Genomic DNA, 25,732 nt, shown 5'->3' with positions numbered 1-25,732 from the left:
GACGCGCAAATCAATGGCGAAGACCACATATATCGCATCGCGGATTCTAAAGGGAAGGGCTTATCGGAGGCCAAAGACATAAGAGATATGCAATTGTGACTTATTGCATCGCAGTATCACATTGCAATGTAACAAATGAGTGGTGCTAATGGACCACGGGCCATGTGAATTGAGATATGGCGATGGCGTCGACCGGCGATCAGTGAATGAAATCGGCGATTGGGATCGGCGAATCATAATACAAAGGGAAATGTGACATGCGATAAAGCTCGACCCGAAAGGGGTTATAGACGCGGTTTTATATAATTTGAGTTCCGATAATAAGCTTTTTTCGGGGTTTTATATGTTTTAATATATTCATGTATAACACCGAAATACAAAGGAGACCATGGCATATGTGCGCTTGTGACTTGCGATAGCGATGCAACAACAGAACCAATAAGATTATAGGTCGGATTCATTATCATTTGAAGTCCGGCTTGGCAGAAATTCTCACCTTTTGGTGTATTTCTCTGTGTAAACAGAGAAATGTATTCCCAAGGATTTCACTCGCATCAGTGGTCCTTTCCGTTACAAACAGGTGGCCTTGTTGATTCAAGCATTTATAATGATTGTTTAAATGCTCAAGAAGGAGATGAAGGGACAGTGGCTGGGGGCCAGAGATCCCAAAGAGGGAAGGCGAACAGACAAGGCCGAGAGGCTTAAAAACCATTCAATGGCAAAATAGGGATGCACAGAAAAAGAGTAAGAGAAAACAGAGGACAGAGAGCAAGAGGAAGCGGTTGTGTACTCTTGTAGACTTGAGGATTTTGAGTAAATCCCTATTGTTTTGTCGCTGTTGTGTTGAGACTCTGTTTGAGCTCACACTTGTAATATTCTGCTCTTAAAGACATAATATATAGGTCGACACTGAAAGCTTGGACTAGGAGACGTAGCCAGGGGGTCTGGAAAACTCCTTCATTATTTTGATTGTGTTGATGTGTGTGTATTATGTTTTATAATTGTTCATTGTCTATATTATTCGCAATCTTTTTGATTTGTTGCACTAAATAATATAGGCATTCCTGCACATGAGTCTGTAATATCTTAATATTGATTTAATATCTCATTTTCGGATCAAGTGGTATTAGAGCATTTGGTTTTGTTAAGGTTAGACAAGCTTGTGCTGGATTTTGAATGCTAACTAGATTAAAGCTCAGACTAGGAGAAGGAGAACTTGTTGAGGCTAATCCAGAGATTGAAGAGTCTATTCTCAGAAGAGAATGGCAGAAGAAGCTCCATTGGGATCAGAATCTCAATTTATAGAAATTTTTATGACAATCCGAGCTATGGTGGAAGAGATGTATCTAGAGTTTAAGAAGGGTCGAGGTGAAAACACTACGACACCCAAACTAGACAAAGGAGCATAGGAACCTTTTCTAGTTTCCCCTGCATAAGGCAAAGGGAAAGGGGAAATGCCTCCTCCACCATCTCCTCCATCATCACTTTCATCATCCTCATCATCTTCTAGCTCTTCTAAGAAGAAGAATAAACCTTCCTTAATCAAATTAGGTGTGAAGTTTGATTTGCCAATTTATGATGGAGAACTCAATGCAGAAAAGCTAGATAATTGGATAAGACAAATTGATGTATATTGCAGGGTACATAACATTGATTCAGAAAGGAATAAGATTCAATTGGCTAGCCTTCGACTTGGAGGAACTGCACTAGTATGGTGGGAAGGCAAGACACAAGTTGATCTTCAAAAGCATGGTAAAATCATTTCTACCTGGAATGAATTTGTTTCTGCTATCAAAAAGCAATTATATCCTTTAGCTTACATGCAATAGGCAATGATGAGTTGGAAAACTCTTCGTCAATTGAAGGGTCAGAGTGTACAGAGTTATACTCAGGAAGTCAGAAAGAGAGCTTTAACTCTGATCAATATGGTCATGAGTGTGCCCAACAAGAAGGAAACCAACCTTTACCTTTTGAAAAATTCTCAATTCAACAAGCATGTTTAGATATCCAAAAACAACCTGATTTTTGTTTTCACGGCAAGTGTTGTCCAATTGTAGATACAAAACTTCAGGAAGATTACCAGACCAATGAGAAAGCACATGATGAATTATGGTTATTGTCATATTTTCATCATTATGAATATTTGGAGCTGTGAAGTACACCCTTGGCAACATTTTCCCATTGGAGACCATACAACCGACCAAGTGATATTGAATAAAATTTTCCTCCTGTAAATTTTTGGGTGTGCGAACACAATGTGGTAAAAGTGTTTTATTTTGGTCCATACCATCAATTATGAAACCCAAATATTTATTCGGATTATCATAACACTTATTTCGATGTTTGTACAACGTTTTCCTTTCAATTATTTGTTGTTCACGATGCTCCTAAATTTCTTTGACAATTGAATCTACACAACATAAAAGAAAGCCATTAAGAAATATGTTTTCATAGTTGATGATTATACAATTTTAAAAGTTAAAGTTATGAATGCTTACCTCTTTCTAACCCTTCACATTTATCCCTTTTTTATTTAAGAGAAGCACATGGTACTGCAAATCCCCATCCTTGTCTTCTTAGGAATACAGACGTTGTTGAATTCTTTCTTCCATACCTTCACAAACTATTGATATGTAATAAACTGACCATGTCCCTTAGAACCTTCTGCATATTCTTTGTATAAGTTGTAGATTTCTCGTCTTGAAAAATCATCTGGAATATGTATTGTCTCTCTATTTGGCATACACTCTCCATGCTTTGAAAAGAAATCTTTCATCAATGACATTGCAGTATTTGATAATGGCCCAAACTGTCATTTATGACATACTTCTGAATAAAATGTGGGATCCTTTTCCAAATTTCTTGGATTCCTGAGAGACGAAAATTACCCATCGAATGAAACATTTTGAAAGCCTTTCTATAGATAAATAAGGACCCAATATGATAATCATAACCTGACAATGTAGATTGCATGCACCCAACTAAATATGAATTTTGCATGTTTTTATTCATTGACAAATATCTCTTCCTTTTCTCTAATGCAAATTTGGAATCCATATGTTTCAAGAAATCTTTTTTACAACAGTCACTTGAAATGAGAGCGCTGATAGAACTTCTTCTTGTCAGATATTCTACTCTACCCCTTGTATAATTAGAACATCTTGGATTGATACGAAAAGGTCTGCTCCTACTCCTCGATAAAATATTTCTTGGCAACATCTCCATCATTGGATCATCATTTGTATAAGCATTTTCATCATCATTCTAAGGAATGTTATCCAAACTATGATTAGTTGTGCTTTTGAAATACTGACTTGGAGGATATTCTTCATCTTCCCCTTCTCTAGTGCCACTATCATAGTCCTTAGAATTGGGACTAAATGGAAAATTTGACTTGATGTTTATTGGATATCCTTCCTCATGTGCATTGTCAGTGCTGCTCTCATGGTCCATAGAATTAGGACTACATCGAAAATGTGATTGTTTACTCATTGAAAATGCTACATCCTGTCCTTTGTCATTGCTACTCTCATATTCCTTAGGATTAGGACTAAGTGCTTCATCTTGTCCTGATCCAAAATGGATCTTAAAACCTCAAAAACAATCCAAAATGGATCCTAAGTCCTTAAAACCATTATGCCTTCAACTATCGAAAAACACTGTCGAAGAGGAAAAACACTAGAAATTGGCAAAAACAGAACTAATCGGAGGTTTAAATGTCGCTCCATAGGAGCCGTCGAATTGGGCCGATCAACGGTCCAAATCAAATCAGTAATATCGCATCAGTGGAGGTTAGCGGGGCATATCGGCACCAACCCTGAGTGAGTTGTGACTGCGATCCAGCGATATAACGTGGACCTTCGGATCGACGCGCAAATCAATGGCGAAGACCACATATATCGCATCGCGGATTCTAAAGGGAAGGGCTTATCGGAGGCCAAAGACATAAGAGATATGCAATTGTGACTTATTGCATCGCAGTATCACATCGCAATGTAACAAATGAGTGGTGCTAATGGACCACGGGCCATGTGAATTGAGATATGGCGATGGCGTCGACCGACGATCAGTGAATGAAATCGGCGATTGGGATCGGCGAATCATAATACAAAGGGAAATGTGACATGCGATAAAGCTGGACCCGAAAGGGGTTATAGACGCGGTTTTATATAATTTGAGTTCCGATAATAAGCTTTTTTCGGGGTTTTATATGTTTTAATATATTCATGTATAACACCGAAATACAAAGGAGACCATGGCATATGTGCGCTTGTGACTTGCGATAGCGATGCAACAACAGAACCAATAGGATTATAGGTCGGATTCATTATCATTTGAAGTCCGGCTTGGCAGAAATTCTCACCTTTTGGTGTATTTCTCTGTGTAAACAGAGAAATGTATTCCCAGGGATTTCACTCGCATCAGTGGTCCTTTCCGTTACAAACAGGTGGCCTTGTTGATTCAAGCATTTATAATGATTGTTTAAATTCTCAAGAAGGAGATGAAGGGACAGTGGCTGGGGGCCAGAGATCCCAAAGAGGGAAGGCGAACAGACAGGGCCGAGAGGCTTAAAAACCATTCAATGGAAAAATAGGGATGCACAGAAAAAGAGTAAGAGAAAACAGAGGACAGAGAGCAAGAGGAAGCGGTTGTGTACTCTTGTAGACTTGAGGATTTTGAGTAAATCCCTATTGTTTTGTCGCTGTTGTGTTGAGACTCTGTTTGAGCTCACACTTGTAATATTCTGCTCTTAAAGACATAATATATAGGTCGACACTGAAAGCTTGGACTAGGAGACGTAGCCAGGGGGTCTGGAAAACTCCTTCATTATTTTGATTGTGTTGATGTGTGTGTATTATGTTTTATAATTGTTCATTGTCTATATTATTCGCAATCTTTCTGATTTGTTGCACTAAATAATATAGGCATTCCTGCACATGAGTCTGTAATATCTTAATATTGATTTAAGATCTCATTTTCGGATCAAGTGGTATTAGAGCATTTGGTTTTGTTAAGGTTAGACAAGCTTGTGCTGGATTTTGAATGCTAACTAGATTAAAGCTTAGACTAGGAGAAGGAGAACTTGTTGAGGCTAATCCAGAGATTGAAGAGTCTATTCTCAGAAGAGAATGGCAGAAGAAGCTCCATTGGGATCAGAATCTCAATTTATAGAAATTTTTATGACAATCCGAGCTATGGTGGAAGAGATGTATCTAGAGTTTAAGAAGGGTCGAGGTGAAAGCACTACGACACCCAAACTAGACAAAGGAGCATAGGAACCTTTTCTAGTTTCCCCTGCATAAGGCAAAGGGAAAGGGGAAATGCCTCCTCCACCATCTCCTCCATCATCACTTTCATCATCCTCATCATCTTCTAGCTCTTCTAAGAAGAAGAATAAACCTTCCTTAATCAAATTAGGTGTGAAGTTTGATTTGCCAATTTATGATGGAGAACTCAATGCAGAAAAGCTAGATAATTGGATAAGACAAATTGATGTATATTGCAGGGTACATAACATTGATTCAGAAAGGAATAAGATTCAATTGGCTAGCCTTCGACTTGGAGGAACTGCACTAGTATGGTGGGAAGGCAAGACACAAGTTGATCTTCAAAAGCATGGTAAAATCATTTCTACCTGGAATGAATTTGTGTCTGCTATCAAAAAGAAATTATATCCTTTAGCTTACATGCAGCAGGCAATGATGAGTTGGAAAACTCTTCGTCAGTTGAAGGGTCAGAGTGTACAGAGTTATACTCAGGAAGTCAGAAAGAGAGCTTTAACTCTAGTTATATCATTAGATTCACTTGAGATTTTATTGAAGTATATAGGTGGTCTTCATGGCTATTTAAAGCATATTATTCTCATGTTTAATCCCACTAGCTTAGATGATGTATCAGTTCAAGCCACACATCTAGAAGCTAGAGGTAAGAATGTAAACCCAGAGGTTGGGGGATCATCTAAATATTCTGTAAGAAAGAGCAAGGAAAATAAGAAATCGAAATGGAAGGAGAGGAAAGCAAACACTATACAGAAGGATAAACCTTCATGCCCTCATTGCAAGAAAGAAGGACACGATGAGGCACACTGCTGGTTTTTGCATCCAGAACTGAAACCTAAGAAGTTCGATGGAAAGAAGAAAAAGAATGTTGCAGCTATTCAGAAGGACTTGGGATCAGATTCAGGCGATGAAACAACAGTTACAGCCACAGGTATTAAAGGTAAAGATTCTGAAGCATCCACAAGTAATTCTGCACAATCTGTTGATAATGAAAGTAATGAGAGGAAAAGAAATGATCTTTTTCGTATTAGATTGATTTCTAAGCACAATAAGATTGATACTTTATTTGATAGTGGATCACAAGTAAATTTGATTTCTGAAACAATTGTAAAGAATTTGGGATTACAAAAAAAAACCTCATGAGAAGCCATATCCATTAGGTTGGGTGTGTGATAAAAAAAGCTACAAGTAACGAGATGATGTAAACTTAGGTTTGCTATTGGATCAACATTTGTAGATGAGGTTGAGTTAGATATAGTTCCATTGGATATATGTGGTATTGTTTTGGGAAGTCCATACTTGTATGATAGGAAAGCTATTTTATATAGAGCTGAGAATAAGTATCAACTCACTAAAGATGGAATGGAATATATTGTAAGATCTCATAAACTCAAAGGTAACTATTCTCTCATAAACTCAGGACAGATGAAAAGAATTGTGAATTCAAGTAAGAATTTTTACTAATGGTTGTAAAGGCAAAGGATCCTCAAAAATCCAATGCCTTTGAAGGTTGTGATTCTAAACAGAAAGCTGATTTAGTTAAATTTGTTTCAGAGTATGATGTTCTATTTCAAGAACCTATAGGTCTGCCACCCAAGCGAGAAATAATACATGATATTTATTTGCAGCAAGATGCTCCATTACCTAACATTGGAATGTACAGGTTGTCAACTTTAGAGAATGCAGAGATAAAGAAGCAAGTACAGGAGTTGCTCGATAAAGGGTTTATACGACCAAGAACATCACCATGTGGATCTCCAATCGTGCTGCTGAGAAAGAAAGATGGTTCGTGGAGAATGTGCATTGATTATAGAGCACTAAATAAAATAACGATCAAGAATCGTTATCCTCTTCCTCGTATTGATGACTTATTAGATCAATTGAAAGAAGCAGTTTACTTTTCTAAGTTAGACTTGTGGAGTGGTTATCATCAGGTCAGAGTTGCAGAATAGGATGCATGGAAGACTACTTTCAAGATAATGCATGGACTTTATGAATGGTTGGTTATGCCTTTTGGCTTAACTAATGCTCCTGCTACATTTATGAGAGTTATGAGTGATGTACTCAGACCATTTATTGATGACTTTGTAATTGTTTATTTAGATGAAATTCTTGTTTTTAGTAAGACATGGGAAGACCATGTAAAGCATGTAAAGCAGACTTTAGATGTTTTAAAAAGAGAAAATCTCTATGTAAAACTGTCAAAATGTGAATTTGGCAGAACATATTTAAATTATTTGGGTTAATATTGTTGGGGGTGGTGAATTGAAGATAGATCCCTCTAAGGTTGAATTCATTGTGAACTAGCCTAAACCCAAATCTGCTACAGAGGTTAGGAGTTTCCTAGGGGCAGCGCAATACTAGAGAAAGTTTATTGCTAACTTTTCTTTGATTGCAGCTCCAATACATGCTTTAACGGGATTGAAACAAGTGTTTCAATGGGGAGGCAAACAGCAGAAAGCCTTTGACACCTTAAAAGAGAAAATTAGTACAGCACCAGTACTAACACTACCAGATCTTCAACATCCATTTGAGATTGAGACACATGCCAGTGACTATTCCATGGGAGAAGTGTTGATGCAACATGGAAAACCCATATGCTATCATTCTAAGACATTTACTACTGCAGTAGTTAATTATCCCACATATGATATAGAATTGTATGCATTAGTAAAAAGTGTGAAAAATTGGAAACATTACCTAATGGGTAAAGAGACAATCATACATACAGATCATCAACCACTTCAATATTTGCACTCACAAACTAAATTGTAGCAATCAAGACATTATAGATGGATGGGTTTTCTACAACAATTTCATATTTTCATCATATATAAGAAGGGAATACACAATAAGGTTGCAGATATATTATCAAGACCAATCATAAATGCATCTACTATACTTAAGCATAATTCAGTAATGCATGAAAGTTACATTGAACAATATGCTCAAGATGTAGATTTTAAAGATGTATATGCAACTTTAAGTCATGGCAAGCAAGTAGAAGAATTGGATTATTATGTAAAGGACCAACTCTTATATCATTTGGGAAAGTTATGCATTCCACAAACTGAAAGAGTTAACATAATTCGAGAAGCACATACTTCTCTTATATCAGGTCATTTTGGTGTAAGTAAAACAGTTGCACAATTGTAAAGGTTCTGTTATTGGCCAAGGATGCATGAGACAGTTTCTAGATATATCAAAGGGTGTACAATGTGTGCTACAAGCAAGCCCAATAATAGGAAATTAGACTTGTACACTCCACTTCCAATTCCTTCTCATCCTTGGGAAAGTGTTTCCATGGAGTTTGTTGGGGGATTGCCAAAGTCTAGGAAAGGTCATGATTATTTGTATGTTGTTGTGGATAGGTTCAGTAAAATGTGTATTTTGATACCATGTAACAAGTAGGTTACAGATGAACAAACAACAAAGTTATTCTTTCAGAATGTATGGGTTCATTTTGGGTTACCCACTTCTATTGTATATGATCGAGATTCTCGATTTGTTGGGAATTTTTGGTCAAAACTATGGGAGTTGATGGATACCAGGTTGAAGAAGAGCACATCATTTCGTCCACAAACAGATGGTCAGACAGAAGTGGTCAACGGGATAGTGATCCAATTGCTCAAAGGCTATTGCAGCAAGCATCCCAAGCTTTGGGATGAGCATTTTATGTTATGTGCGGCATGCTTACAATTGTGACAAGCACTCTTCTACTCAGAGATCTCCTTTTGAGACTTGTTTTGGTTTCATACCAAAGTCTCCCTTAGATTTTGTCTTTGGTAAAGACATAGCAGTTGATGGACACAGTGATATGGACAAAGCAACCAAGTTCATTGAACAAATCCAAGAAATTCACTAGGTAGTACAGGAACAGATGGAAAGAAGTCAAGCCAAGTACAAGGCAAGACATGGCAAACATCGAGTTGAGCATAGTTTTCAAGTTGGTGATCAAGTCTGGCTGTACATCAGCAAAGACAGAATGCAAGGTGAAGGTAAGAAGCTAAAACCAATAAGGTATGGACCTTTCAAGATACTTGATAAAACTAGTGAAAATGCTTTTCACCTTGATTTTCTAGCTTATATGCAAATCTATTCAGTCGTTAATGCAAAAAACTTGAGATTGTATGAACCTTCATTGATTGAAGATCATGAAGAGAAAATTCAGTTGCCTTCTATTGAGGATTTGTTGCCTGAATATCTCAATGAGTTATAGGAGGACACAGTTTTGGATAGGACGGTAAGAACTATGCGTCAAGGGGATGTTGAGCACCTAAGAGTGGAACTCAAAGGTTCAAATCCAAGCAGAGCTCGATGGATGGAAATTGGACAAGTGAGGGCGCAGTATCCTCACTTGCTCGAATGCTAAAAACCAACTTTTGGTGGTCCAAAAGCATTTTCAGTGGAAAGGCGTGATCCAAAATGGATCTTAAAACCTCAAAAACAATCCAAAATGGATCCTAAGTCCTCAAAACCATTATGCCTTTAGCTATCGGAAAACACTATCGAAGAGGAAAAACACTAAAAATCGACGAAAACATAGCTAATCGAAGGTTTAAATGTCGTTGCACAGGAGCCGTCAGATCAGGCTGATCAACGGTCCAGATCAAATTGGCGATATCGCATCAGTGGAGGTCAGCAGGGCATATCAACACCAACCCTGAGTGAGTTGCGACTACGATCCAGCGATATAACATGGACCATCGAATTGGCACGCAGATCAACGGCGGAGACCACGTATATCACATCGCAGATTCTAAGGGAAGGACTTACCAGAGGCCAAAGACATAAGCGATATGTGATTGCGACTTATCACATCGCAATGTAACAAAGGGGTGATGCCAATGAACCGCGGGCTGTGCGAAGTGCGATATGCTGATGGCGTCGATCGGAAATCGGCGATTAGGATCAGTGAATCATAATACAAAGGGCAATGCGACATGCGATAAAGTTGGACCTGAAAGGGGTTATAGATGTGGCTTTATATAATTTTAGTTCCGGTAATAAGCTTTTGTCGGGGTTTCTATGTTTTAATGTATTCGTGTATAACACCGAAATACAAAGGAGACCATGGCATATGGGCGCTTGCAACTTGTGATATCGATGCAACAACGGACCCGATAGGATTATAGATCAAATTCAATATCATTTGAAGTCCTTCTTAGCAGAAATTCTCACGGTTTTGGTGTATTTATCTGTGTAAATAGAGAAACGTATTCCCGGGGATTTCACCCGCGCTAGTGGTCCTTTCCATTACAAACAAGTGGCCTTGTTGATTCAAGCGTTTACAATGATTGTTTAAATGCTCAAGAAGGAGATGAAGGGACAGCGGCCGGTGTCCAGAGAGCCTGAAGAGGGAAGGCGAATAGATAGGGCCGAGAGGCTTAAAAACCACTCAATGGCAAAACGGAGAGGCACAAAAAGAGAGAAAGAGAAAATGGAGGACAGAGAGCAAGAGGAAGCAGTTGTGTACTCTTGTAGACTTAAGGATTTTGAGTAAATCCCTGTTGTTTTTTCACTGTTGTGTTAAGACTCTGTTTGAGCTCACACTTGCAATATTATGCTCTTAAAGACATAATATAGAGGTCGACACTGAAAGATTGGACCAGGAGATGTAGCTAGGGGGTCTGGCGAACTCCTTCATTATTTTGACTGTGTTGATGTGTGTGTATTATGTTTTATAACTATTCATTGTCTATATTATTTGCAATCTTTTCGATCTGTTGCACTAAATAATATAGGCATTCTTGCACATGAGTTTGTAATACCTTAATATTGATTTAAGATCTCATTTTCAGATCATGTCCTTTGTCACTACTACTCTCATAGTCTTAGGATTAGGACTAAGTGGAAACTATGACTCTTTATTTATTTGAAATTCGTCATCATGTTCTTCATCATTGTTGCTCTCATAGTCCATAGGACTAGGACTAAGTGGACACTATGACACTCTATTCATTTGAAATTATTCATCTTCTTCATTACTGCTTCTTTCATAGTCCATAGGATTAGGACTAAGTGGACACTATGACACTCTATTCATTTGAAATTCTTCATCATGCTCTTCATCACCGCTTCTCTCATAGTCCATAGGATTAGGACTAAGTGGACACTGTGACAGTTCATTCTTTTGAAATTCTTCATCATGTTCTTCATCGATGCTACTTTTATAATCCATAGGATTAGAACTAAGTGGACACTATGACACTCTATTCAGTTGAAATTCTTCATCATTGTTGCTCTCATAGTCCATAGGATTAGGATTACGAGGACACTGTGACACTCCATTATTTTGAAATTTTTTATTATGCTCTTCATCAATGTTGCTCTCATAGTCCATAGGATTAGGACTAAGTGGACACCGTGATACTCAATTATTTTGAAATTCGTCATCATGATCTTCATCACCGTTGCTCTCATAGTCCATAGGATTAGGACTAAGAGGACACCGTGACACTCCATTCTTTTGAAATTTTTCATCATGCTCTTCATCACTACTGCTCTCATAGTCCATATAATTAGGACTAAGTGGACACTGTGACACTCCATTCTTTTGAAATTTTTCATCATGCTCTTCGTCACTACTGCTCTCATAGTCCATAGAATTAGGACTAAGTGGACACCGTGACACTCCACTCTTTTAAAATTCGTCATCATGCTCTTCATCACTACTGTTCTCATAGTCCATAGGATTAAGACTAAGTGGACATCGTGACACTCCATTCTTTTGAAATTCTTCATCATGCTCCTCATCATTGTTGCTCTCATAATCCTTAGGATTAGGACTAAGTGGAAACTGTGACTCTTTATTTATTTGAAATTCTTCATCCCATCTTTCAATAGTGCTGCTCTCATAGTCCTTAGGATTAGGACTAAGTGGAATAATTGACTCTTTATTCATAGTGGAAGAATTTCCATTATATTCATCAATATGAATAGAGTTGTTACGTGACAAAGATGTTGATGCTTCACAAAGCGAAACTTCACTATCAGAAGAATCCATCCCTTTCAAATAGAAGAGGTTGAATGATACAAATGCAAACTCTCCTAATGATATTATATAGCTTAAAGAATGAAATTTTCCCTCCAAAATTTTTCGCCAAAAAAATTATTTCATGTATTTCCCTCCATTTTTTTCTTCTTGTTGGGTTGTAAATTTTATTTTTGGACCCTATATTATGTTGGGCAGACCTACCTATGGTTTTGTGCATGATTTTTCGCACATGGTTTTGGACACGATGGTTTTTCGGTCCATGGTTTTGGACGCGATGGTTTTCGGTCCATGGTATTAGATGCTTCGACATGTTTAAATATGTATTGTAACATTGAAAGGAACATAATGAAAAATCAAGCTGGTAGTCTCAGTTTTGGGATCCAAGGGAAAATCTCTGTGTGTTATGCTCTCACATTGTTTATTTTCTATGTTTTAGAATCCATATGCAGGTAATTTCTGTACGAAGTTAAAACCTACATTTGGTATCAGAGTTGTTTTGGCTTCAAGGGGACGCCTTTGTTGCTGAGGGGTTTCGCTTGGGCCTATGGTAGACCATGTTCAGTGGGAGATCTGCGATATTGATTCTGGTGGTGAAAGAAGATGGTGAGTAGTGGAAAGATAGAGATCGAGAAATTTAATGGTCAGAGTTTTGAGTTGTTGAAACTCAAGATGGAGAATTTGTTGGTGGATAAAGATTAGTGGATCGTGGTAGATCCAGGTACTAAACCAACGAGAGTGTCTGATGAAGAATGGAAGAAGTTGGATCGGAAGGCTAAGAGTACAATACGATTGTGTTTCCCAGATTCAGTATTACTGAATGTATTAGGGGAAGCTACGGCGAAGGCTTTGTGGGACAAGTTAGGGACTTTGTACCAATCTAAGTCTCTGGTGAATAAACTGTTCCTACAAAAAAACTGTATAACCTAAGGATGAACGATGGATACTCGATGATAGAGCATTTGAATGCATTTAATACTGTGGTAAGTCAGTTATTTTCTATTGATATTAAAATTTCAGATGAAGATAAGTGCATTAGTTTGTTGTGTTTTCTATCAAATTCGTGGGATATTCTGGTTATTGTAATAGGTAGCAATGCAGCTGCCTTGCAGTTTGATAAAATAGTCTCATCCTTGCTGACGGAGGAGATGAGACAGAAAAATATGGAGAGCTAGAATGGTGATGCCTTGTATGTACGAGGACAGTCCCAGAACAGAAACAAAAATAAGTCATCGAGTGGGAGATCTAAATCTAGAGGGAGATCTAAATCTCTAGGAAAACATGTAAAGGTGGTGTGTTGGAAATGCGGAAAGAAAGGGCACTACAAAAGAGATTGTAAATCTAAAGATACTGACAAAGGAAAGGGATCTAATGATGCTCCTTCTGCAGAGGTGAAAACCATCTCAGATGAAGGTGGGGATGTGTACTTGGCTTCTTCAAGTACACATGTAGATCATGAGGCATGGTTGATTGACTCAGGTGCATCCTTTCACTTCACTCCCCATAGAGAGTGGTTCTGCGAGTACAAGAAATATTATGGTGGTGATATCTTCTTAGGGGATGACAGGAAGGCTCAAATCGTTGGTCGCAGAAAAGTAAAGTTGAAGTTGCAAGGTGGAAGGGTTAGAACACTTCCGGGTGTTCTACATATTCTTGCATTGGCCAGAAATCTGATTTCCGTAAGCAAGCTGGATGATGCAAGTGTAAAAAAAGTGTTCGAGAATGATACCTGCAAAATGGTTCAGGGAAAACTAGTATTGATGTGGGAAGTTCAGATTGGAACTCTGTACAAGCTGCAAGGTAGCACTGTTATTGATGGGTGCAACAGTTATGTGGTTTTTGAAAGTGGAGCAAAAAATATAGTGGTCTTTGGAGAGAATACCATGTTTTGGCATCAAAGGCTTGGACATATTGGAGAGAAAGGCCTTCGAATACTTCATGGTAAAGGTATGGTAGAAAGTATGAGTAATAGCTCTCTGGATTTTGATTTCTGTGAAAATTGTGTATATGGGAAGCAAAATCGGGTGAGTTTCCCCTCTGGTGGTAAGAGGGCGAAACATATATTAGAGCTTGTGCAGAGTGATGTGTTTGGACCTGTGAAGGTTCCATCATTGGATAAGTTTGTGTACTATGTATCATTTATGTAACAACCCCGAAATTAAAACATGCAACTAATTAGATTAATCATGTGATTTATAATCAACACACAATTTATCAACTATTTAACATCAAATTTCGGAAATATGAAGAGAGACAACTTACCTGTGGCGATGATATTCCTTACTTTTGATTTCGGAGTTGAACGCTATTTGAATATTGCTAATCGCAACAAAGTTTTGGGGACGACTCTCCACCCAACCGTGGGCTCAATTGCACAAAATCTTGCTACAACTAGCCACCCTCGAGCCCTCAATCAACATACTACTGTCAGAGAATCCTTTGTCTTACAACACTTTTCTCCCAAGAGAATGGATGATGGAATCATGGAATGATCTCTCATCTTCCTCACCGTATATTAAATAGAGAAAACATTGGAAGGGGAACCGCATGCACGCACTCCATGTGTCAACATGCAACTTTTATTTTTTTATTTTAAGTTTAACTTAATTTAGTAATTCTCTTAATATAATTCTTCCTTATTTTATTCCTTTTTACTTTTTGATAACTTTACTTATTTTTACTATTTTTATAGTTTATTTTTATTTATATTTATTTAGAACTCTAGTATTGTTATTTACTATTTTATTTATTTATTATTATTATATTTTCTTCATTATTTATTTACTATTATTATATTTTCTTTATTGTTTATCATTTATTTCCTTATATTTTAATATTATATTATATTATTTATTATTTATTTTTATTATTATTAGGGGACATTACATACTCCCCCTCTTTAAGGAACTTTGTCCTGAAGTTAAGTTGAATTATTTAACATTTTATTTAGTTAGTTATTTATAACTTCATGTCTTCCATATACCCTCTGCTGAACTAGTATAACCAGCAGGCATCGAAAGTTTTCGCAACACCCGGGAAATCTCAAGGAATCTTTGTCATTTTTCCCCCTTTCGGAACCAGGAATAAGCCTCCTCGGTCTGTATCCTAGTCCAAGGCTGGCCCCAAGGCTCACACCCGACTCAAACCTCATTTGCCCCAAGGCAGGCATCTGGTACAGTACTCAATGACTCCGGGCATCTCGCAAGGTTGGCCCACTCCCTCCGCAACTACTAAGATGCACAACCCCAAGCATCGAAGTCCTTACACCCCCACCAGACTTCAGTATCCCAATCCAATACTAGGCACCTAGCCTACAATATCAAGCACTTGGCCTCCTCAAGATGGTCCCATAGCCCCTCAAGAGCTATCCATCAAGAGCTATACAAGACAAAGGAACCACTGGCATATGTAGTGTTGATTGAGTATGTCCCCAACCCATATGGTGTTACATATTCTCCCTTGTAGGTATGGGCTCCCACGAGATCATCAAATAAACTAACCCTCTTGACCCATTTGTGGAGTTCCTGTCAGTCAGCACATCTCAACATGCAACCAATGCATTAGTTATAATCATAATATCATAGAAAATAATCTACATGCCAACTCTTGCATGTCATCATGATAACATACCATCATTGTTAATCACCATATTCTCATGTTATAAAACTTGCTTTCAATTACCACATGCTTCACATCATAATATCCTCATAAGTTAAAACATCAACATATGAACATCAAAGACATATCATCACATAATAAAGGAACCACATGTCAATATACCTCATATCATAACATCATAATCCCTATGCATATCATATTAATCATGAGCATACTACATCATTATCATAACAACTAAATAAACAAGAACCATATGTGCATCATTATCCTCATACCATCATATCATGAAACCTCATCATAAATATGAGAATCATCTCAATACACATAAAATATAGAACAATAATACACTATAATCATTCTTATCATGAATCAATTCCATTTCCTTATATAAACAATGAATACCAACTATGAAATAAGATTATTCAACGTCTCCCTAGGATCTAGGTTATCTCACCAATCTTATTAGTGTCATGTTTTCATCAAGATACTGATTACTTTTTTATAATCATTCCCACTTTTTCCAACTACTAAGTTGACCATTTACACCATAGGTATACTCATTTTAAGTACATCATTAAATTTTAAATGAGCCTCATCATCTGGAGCCATAATCTCTCATCATGTATTATTCCTTCCTCAAGGAAATTTTAGTGAAATTCATTGTTAAGATATTACTGGTTGTACAATCATTCTTTAAATCATCAATATAAAATTAAAATTCCATGGTCACTATACATATTCTGCTTATCCAATGGCACACATACACTCGATCATCCTTGTTTAATTCTTTTGTCATGCTTAATCCACCTACATGAGGGCATGTTGAACCCTAGGGATTTATCCATCACTTGTGTAATTGTCATTGTTCATCCTAAAAAGATTTTCTTATCTCATCAAGTTCCCACTTGATCTCTTCTCTTATAGATTTACCCTTATTCCAGTTGGGATTCTTCTTGTCAATTTGTGCATAATTCTTCTCATGGCCTTGTTATAGAGTTTCTATTGAATTTCCTTCGTTGAACCCTAGGGATTTATCCATCACTTTCGTAATTGTCATTGTTCATCCTAAAAATATTTTCTTATCTCATCAAGTTCCCACTTGATCTCTTCTCTTATAGATTTACCCTTATTCCAGTTGGGATTCTTCTTGTCAATTTGTGCATAATTCTTCTCATGGCCTTGTTATAGAGTTTCTATTGAATTTCCTTCTTACTCTTCATGTTAAGAATTTTCTCATTAACTTCATAATTTATTTCTTTGCCAAAAAGTAAACAATTTTTATGCTTGATCATTCAAACCTTTAAACATGTATATTCCTATAACTTATCAACTACACCAACTATGAGTGATAACTTGCAATATATCAACACCATGAGAAAAGTTGGTACATCTATAATCAATTGACGAAATCAAGTCCTAATTGGCTAATGATCAAGCTTACCTAATTCAATAAGGGATACCATATTATTAGTTATTCTTGTGTCAACAAGGTAGAGATAATTCTACTTGGGTCAAATGTAAATCTAATCTATTAGTGTCAGCGACATTATGGCTAGATCAAGGAAACCCACATGATAAATCAATTTTACATCCAAACTTAATAGACAAGTATACCTTATGTAAGAATCAATATTTTTAATCAAAACTAAAAGATTGAGTTTCCAAAAAGAAAAAGGTGAATTTTTAAATGAAAAACCATGGTTGAAAGAATAACATCCCATCATTATTTTGAAACATGATTACTGTAAATGACGATTTACTTATATTATTGAATGACATAACCTGGTTGTTTAATTATCTCTCATCACTATCTTTATCTTGTTCCATGCCATGAACAACTTGGAATTTTATCCATTTGCATTCCAACACAAGATGAGGGCATGGAATCTTAAACTTTATTTTATTTTTGCATGAGAGGTTGGACTTGTTTAGATTTTCCCCTACATTGTCCAAGTCATTCTAATCATACAAAAAAATATATACATACATAAAGTTTATGACTTCAAACAAAAGCTCATGATATAAAGGAAACTAAAGACTTGCTATCGGCCACACAATAACCTAGAGAGAAGTTTATTCCATCTTAAATACCTTGAATGGAAAGGTGAGAAAAAGAGACCTTATTTTTACATACCGTATCCACAAAATAAATACTAGTCTCATTATATTATAAATCTTCTATTATAAATTGACATAAAACAATTAAATCAAAATCATGTCAAAAAAGATTAAACAAGATCTTGTGGGACGACTAACTCGGACTAAAGTTGTTCTAAGTTTTTCTTATGATTATTATGCGTTAACTTATGGAAAAACTAAATAAAAATTAATTTGTGCCTCAATTTGTTCTGAGAAGGATTGGTGTGCTTCATGTATCTACAGTATTGCAACATTTTTTTGTTTTTTTTTTTTAAATCAAAAAGTCTATCCTAACAATTTAAATAAATAAGTGAGATAATGATGTAACTTACCATTTAAAATATTCTCACAAAATAAGAAAATAAAATCACACTTATAATTTTTCATATATAATAATTTAAAAAAACACTTACAAAATTAATTATAATTATTATCTAATTTAATATCTATCTCCATTAACATAACCTTTATCTTATTTAAAAATCATTTTCTTTTAGAAACACTTTTATTTTTATATTTTATTAACCCACCAATAATAAAGTGCAACCACCTCTTATGCATTCTCTTATTCATATGTATATCTTTCATAAGCTCTCTCATGAGCATAATATACGCTAACTCTTATTATTTATTTAAAAATAATAGCAATTTTAATCTTACCGTAGTCTTACATCTCTATTTTACGGGAACCTTACTTATCTCCCTTTTTTCATGTAAGTTCTTGAAACCTTTTAATGTAAGTATAAGGAAAAGTAGAGCCCGTGGCTTTTAATTACGACTGATTTCATTCCATAAATAGTAGATGCACCATATTTTCTGAGCAGTGGCTAACCAGCCTGTCATAGGGCATTAAATGTCCGGGGAGATGCAGGCTGGATAGCCCGCATACACGCGAATTTGGAAACCGGACACTAAATAAGAAATGTGAATTCGCATGTATGCGGGGCTATCCAGCGTGCATCTCCCCAGGCATTTAATGCCCTATAACAAACTGGTTAGCCGCTGCCTATTTACTGAAAGCCGTGCAAGGTCACTGTCTTAACAATTCAAAATATTTTCCAGCCATATGTGTTTAATCCAATTAACAGAAATATTTATGGTACCATATTTATGATGTTATAATAAATATGTTATAACCCTCAATTTTCATAGATTTTGTTTCAAACCCAAAAATATTTAGAATCCATCTTTTTCGAGAGAAAAATTTTATTCGGACCAACTAAGCCTCGTGCTTCTCCCAAACCAAAACACGTTTAGGAATACCACAAGCCTTCACAAAACTTTAAATCTAGGATAAGATCGTAACTAAGAGGGGTTTGGACAAATTTATAATCCTTAAATATAATATAACTTATTCAAAAAAAAAATATAATAGCAAACAATAAGTGCTAATAACATGTTCATACATGCCATTGCATGCAAACTAGAAGTGACCTAATATTTATATTCAATGATTTAAAGAAAAAAGCTTATCTCTTATCTTAAAAGAAATAATATTTATTTAATACTTTATCTAATGATTATTGTAGATAGAAATTGTATTTATTTTTTAAATCTATTTTGATTAAATTTCTACGTTATGAAAAATAAAAATTATTGATAAATTTAATTAAGTAATTTTCTCAAACTTTTAATTAGAGGTTATCTAGAGTGGGGAACCGGCTCTGATACCATATGTAACAACCCCGGAATTAAAACATGTAACTAACTAGATTAATTAGACGATTTATAATTAACACACAATTTATCAACTATTTAATATCGAATTTTAGAAATATGAGGAGAGCCAACTTCCCTGTGGTGATGATATTCCTTACTTGTGATTTCGGAGTTGAACGCTATTTGAATCTTGCTAACCGCAACAAAGTTTTGGGGACAACTCTCCACCCAGCCGTAGGCTCAATTGCATAAAATCTTACTACAACTGGCCACCCTCGAGCCCTCAATCAACATACTACTGTCAGAGAATCCTTTATCTCACAACACTTTTCTCCCAAGAGAATGGATGATGGAATTATGGAATCATCTCTCATCTTTCTGACCATCTATTAAATAGAGCAAACATTGGAAAGGGAACCGTATGCACACACTCCATGTGTTAATATGCAACTTTTATTTCTTTATTTTAAGTTTAACTTAATTTAGTAATTCTTTTAATATAATTCTTCCTTATTTTATTCATTTTTACTTTTTGATAATTTTACTTATTTTTACTATTTTTATAGTTTATTTTTATTTATATTTATTTAAAACTCTAGTATTGTTATTTACTATTTTATTTATTTATTATTATTATATTTTCTTCATTATTTATTATTTATTTACTATTATTATATTTTCTTTATTGTTTATCATTTATTTCCTTATATTTTAATATTATATTATATTATTTATTATTTTTATCATTATTATGGGACATTACAATTTGTAGATGATTTCTCAAGGAATACATAGATATATTTCCTTAAGAAGAAATCTGAAGTCTTTGACAGGTTTAAATTCTAAGTCTTTGACAGGTTTAAAGAATTTAAGGCTCTGGTGGAAAACCAGACAGAGAAGAAGATAAAGGTGCTGAGGACAAATAACAGTGGAGAGTTTTGCAGTGAGGAATTTGAAGAATTCTATAAGAAGTGTGGTATAGCACGGTAGAAAACTACTCCATATACACCTCAACAAAATGGAGTTTCAGAAAGAATGAACAAGACGTTGATGGAAAGGGAAAGAAGCATGCTTAGTAGTGCTGGATTAGGACAAGAATTCTGGGTAGAGGCCGTGGAGACTGCATGTTACCTGATCAACAGATCACCTTCATCGGCATTGGAAGATAAGACTCCACTAGATGTATGGACTGGTAAGAAACCTTCTCTTTCACATCTGAGGATATTTGGATGTGATGCATATGTACATGTTCCAAAGGAGAAAATAACCAAACTGGATAGTAAATCTGAAAAGTGCATCTTTATTGGGTATAAAGATAGTTTAAAGGGTTATAAGCTTTGGAACCCAGTAACAAGGAAGGTTGTGTACAACCGAGATGTGGTGTTCAGAGATTTGAAAGATGTTATTAAACATGAATTCCAACCAAAGGAAGTTGAGAAGATAGAGTTTGAGCTAAAGAAAGAAGAAACAGACTCTACATCAGAGGAGGAATCAGAAGATGAAGAGCCACAAACTCTAGGTGTGAGTAGATCAGTTCGAGAAAGAAGGCAGCCAGAAAGGTATAGTCCATCTTCTTTCTGTTCAAATTTTGCTTTATCTATTACTGACGACAATCCCAGAACTATGAAGGAAGCAGTAGATTCAGAGGATGGAAAACTCTAGAAAGAGGCCATGGTTGATGAAATGGCATCTTTGCACAAAAATGAGGCTTGGGATCTGGTGGAGTTGTTGGCTGGAAGGAAACCCATTGACAAAAAATGGGTGTTCAAGAAGAAGACAAATGCAGATGGAAAGGTGGAGAAATACAAAGCTCAGTTGGTAGCAAAAGGTTATTCCTAGGTGCTGGGAATTGATTTTGGTGATATTTTTTCTCCTGTTGCCAAGGTAACTTCTATTAGATTACTTTTATCTGTTGTTGTTGCTTTTCATTTTGAGGTAGAACAGATTGATGTGAAAACATCATTTATTCACAGGGATTTGGAAGAGGAGATCTACATGAAGCAACCTGAAGGTTTTGTCGTAAAGGATAAGAAAGAACTGGTATGCAAGTTAAAGAAGCATTTGTATGGGTTAAAACAGTCACCAAGGATGTGGTATCAGAAATTTGATACATTTATACGGGGACTTAGCTTCACTAGAAGCAAAGCAGATCACTGTGTGTATTTTAAATTAGTTGGTGACCGCGTTATTTATCTGGTCTTGTATGTGGATGATATGTTGCTGGTTGGAAATGACAAAGAAATTATCCAGGATTTGAAGACCCATTTGTCCTCCAAATTCGACATGAAAGATCTTGGTGCTGCAAACTATATTTTGGGCATGAAAATTAAAAGAGATCGGAAAAAGAGGAAGCTCTGGTTAAACCAGAGGAAATTTTTCAAGACAATATTGCAGAGGTTTAATATGCAAGATAGTAAACCAATGCAGGTTCCTATTCCTGTAGGTGTAACGTTATCTATTGAACAATGTCCCAAGACACAAGAAGAGGAAGAGGACATGTCCCGTGTTTCGTATGCAAGTGCAGTCGGTAACCTGATGTATGCGATGGTCTGTACTAGACCAGACATTGCACATGCAATGGGAGTATTGAGCAGGTTTATATCAAAACTAGGGAAGGAGCAATGGACAGCAGTGAACCGGGTTTTCAGGAACCGGGTTTTCAGGTATTTTCGTGGCACTAGTGATTATTGTTTATGCTACCAAGGAAGACCAGGATTAGACAGAGTGTTGGATATTCGTGGCTTTGTTGATGCAGACTGGGCTAGAGATTTAGATCAAAAAAGATCTACAAGTGGGTATGTGTTTAACCTATTTGGAGGTGCAGTCAGTTGGATGAGTAAAAAACAATCTATAATGGTACTATCAAAGACAGAGGCAAAATACATGGCAGCCACTCATGCAAGAAAAGAAGCAGTTTGGTTGCAGAGATTGTGTTCAAGTATGGAGTTAGTACAAGGAGCTATAAGGATAGACTGTGACAGCCAAAGTGCAATTTTCTTGGCAAAGAACCCTGCATATCATTCAAAGACAAAGTACATTGATGTTCAGTATCACTTTGTGAGGGATATGATAGAAGACAAAAAGGTGTTGCTGGTAAAGGTGAACACTTTAAAGAATATTGCAGATGCATTGGCAAAATCTGTGAGCTCTGAGAAGTTCTCTTGGTGTAGAGAAACAATAGACATTGCAGGGCTGGATAAATGACTAAGATCTCTTGTAGCCCCCTAGGGAAAGAAAACAACAAGTTGGAGAATTTTGGGTTGCGTTATATTCTTTCAACGACTAGCCCACGTAGTTAACCAGGGGGTTAGAAGGGGGGCGGAGCCCCTCCTTTGTTGCGCCGATTGCATATCGGGGGGGTCACTGGGGGCTTGAGGGGTGCAGGTAACCCCACTCTATGGGTTCCGGGGCAGCGCCTCAGAAAATTTTGTTTTTGGACCCTATATTAGGTTGGGCGGACCTACCTATGGTTTTTTGCATGATTTTTTGCACATGGTTTTGGACGCGATAGTTTTCGGTCCATGGTATTGGATGCTTCGGCATGTATAAATATGTATTGTAACATTAAAAAGAACATAATGAAAAATCAAGTTGGTAGTCCTGGTTTTGAGATCTAAGGGAAAATTTCTGTGTTATGCTCTCACATTGTCTATTTTCTGTGTTTTAAAATTCATATGCAGGTAATTCCTATACGGTGTTAAAACCTACACTTCTACAATTTATTGAAAAAAATTTACTAAATTTTTTTTATAAAATAAATATTTAAATTTAAAATTGTAAACTAAATCTTTTACCTAAATTAATTTAATAGTTAAACTATATAATATTTACTAGACAATTGAATGTTTTTTAATTTTTATAATACCTTCTAAAACAAATTAATCTCATATTCACCATGCTGTAAAACAATTCCATAATATTCACTTTATCATAGTTTCTTATATTGCCATAACAAAATTAACATGTTAAATTTTATAAAAATAAATTAATTCGTCATTAACCGTATGGTAAAACATTTCCATAATTTCACCTATATAATAAATTTCATTATCAATATTACTCACATCACATCAAGGTTTTCCGAGGTTCATTAAAAGACTTGGAGCAAATTTGTGGAGCAACTACATTGCTATCAACAACATATTCAACGAAGGATTCTCACATTTCAAAGGTTAGTTAATTTTTATGCTTTGCAAATTTTAAAATTAAATAAGTTTAATTTTTTCTTAGAAATTAAAAATTATTGTGAGCCAAATTTACCTACTACGTACGCAGTGGGCATGGTGGGCCTGATAATGCTCACGGCAGTCAAACGGGCCCGTGGGTTAGGGGCAGTGGGGTTGGCTACCAGAACCCATCCCCAACCTTGTGGCCCAACGACCCGCAAGGGTGGGGCTGGGGTTCAAGAGAGGGGGGCAGTTGTTGGGCCTCCACAGTGGGGTAAAGGGGTCGAACCCAATGGCCAGCTCGGTTGGCTGGCCGATTTTCAAGGTGGGGCAAAAAAGCACTGTATTTTTTAAATTTTTTATTTATATTTTTTAAATTGTTATAGTTTACAAAATTAATTATCATTTATCGTTTTCATTGTTCATTTAAGTTATTTTTTTTTGTGATTTACTGATTTATATGTGTCTTTTTTTCAGGAAAATGGCATCAAAGAAGATTTCTGTGAATCTTTTTGGACCAAAAAGTTTTAAAGGTGGATTTTCAAAAAACATTGTTAAATGAACCCCACCTAAGTTGATGGTTACAAATATTTCAAGTGCCTCAAACGATAAGAAGATGATTTCATACTAAAAAAAAAAAGAAAAAGAAAAAGGTTAAACTTCCAACAAATGTCTGGTATGTGAAAGAAAGAAAAAGCCAAAATGTGCATATATATCTATATGTTGATATACCTAACGATAATGGAATTTATGAGGTGATGGGAAAGATCATAGACATGCGTTTAATACCGGACAATGAAGTTGTTTACATACTTACAAAACCACCCAAGTCACATGAAATGATTAAATACCAGTTATCATATTCAGTGCATGACACGAGAGAGGTATCTACAAAGTTGTGTAAACAAATCATAAATGAAATGACACAAAATATTGTAAGTATTGTTATTTATATTTGTGTTTTGCGTTCTTGTAACTGTCTCACTATATTTTTATAACTTTGTTTTTATTGACATGATATTTTGTTTAGCTGAATTTTGTTGAAAGTCGTTCAGTTAGGTTGGGAGGCATTCATTTCATAGAGCATGATATTATAAAAGTTGTCAGCAGTTTATACTCAAGGTCAGAAGAAGATATGGAAAACAAGCAAACTGTAACAAGGGTTCAAAAAAAAAAACTTCTAGTGGATAAATCTAGCGAAGGTAGACAGGTTACTTTTGAAGATGAGAATGTTGAAACTGGCAGTGAAGAATATGTTGTCGTTACTGAGGATGACATTGGAACTAAGAAGAGCCGTAAAATAACAAAAGTAACAATGCCCAAGAATAAATTTGTTCTAGTCAATGATGAGAATGTTATGAGGAAGAAAAGTAAGGTTGAACATTTGAAGTAGTCATTACCAACAGTCAAGAACCTAGTGAAAATCCAAAAGAAAGCAGAGAAATCATTACACCAGGAGTTGATTTAGAAGATGGCATTATCAAAACAAAACAAAATTCCATTTGACAGAACTTGACAAAGAGAAACTTAATTGAGGGTGGTCGTACATTTCAACTTAATATCAGACAAATCTATAAAACAAGTGAAGGACAATGTAAATATCAAATCAGAAAGCCACACCATCTGCATGTTCACAACTTGAAGACATTGATGAAGTACAATCCATATGCTCATGTGGTTAATTATGTGCTTTTATTTGATCCAATTCAAGTTCCCAATAAAGCAGCATTTGATAAGTCAAAATGTTTTGAATACAATTATTATGTGCTTGGGGGGGACCATTCTGTAAAAGCTCAAAGACAATTTATGGAGAAATATCCCAATAACCCAAGTTTTGAAACAATGAAATGTATCATTTATGCTGGTTTATCAGATAC

Source organism: Pinus tabuliformis, chromosome 5_2, assembly GCF_031772625.1.
Source record: "Pinus tabuliformis cultivar Carrire ecotype Pingquan chromosome 5_2, CPIR1, whole genome shotgun sequence".
NCBI classification, from domain to species: Eukaryota; Viridiplantae; Streptophyta; class Pinopsida; order Pinales; family Pinaceae; genus Pinus; species Pinus tabuliformis.
The sequence above is the reverse complement of the archived record's forward strand: the minus strand, read 5'-3'. Positions refer to the sequence as shown.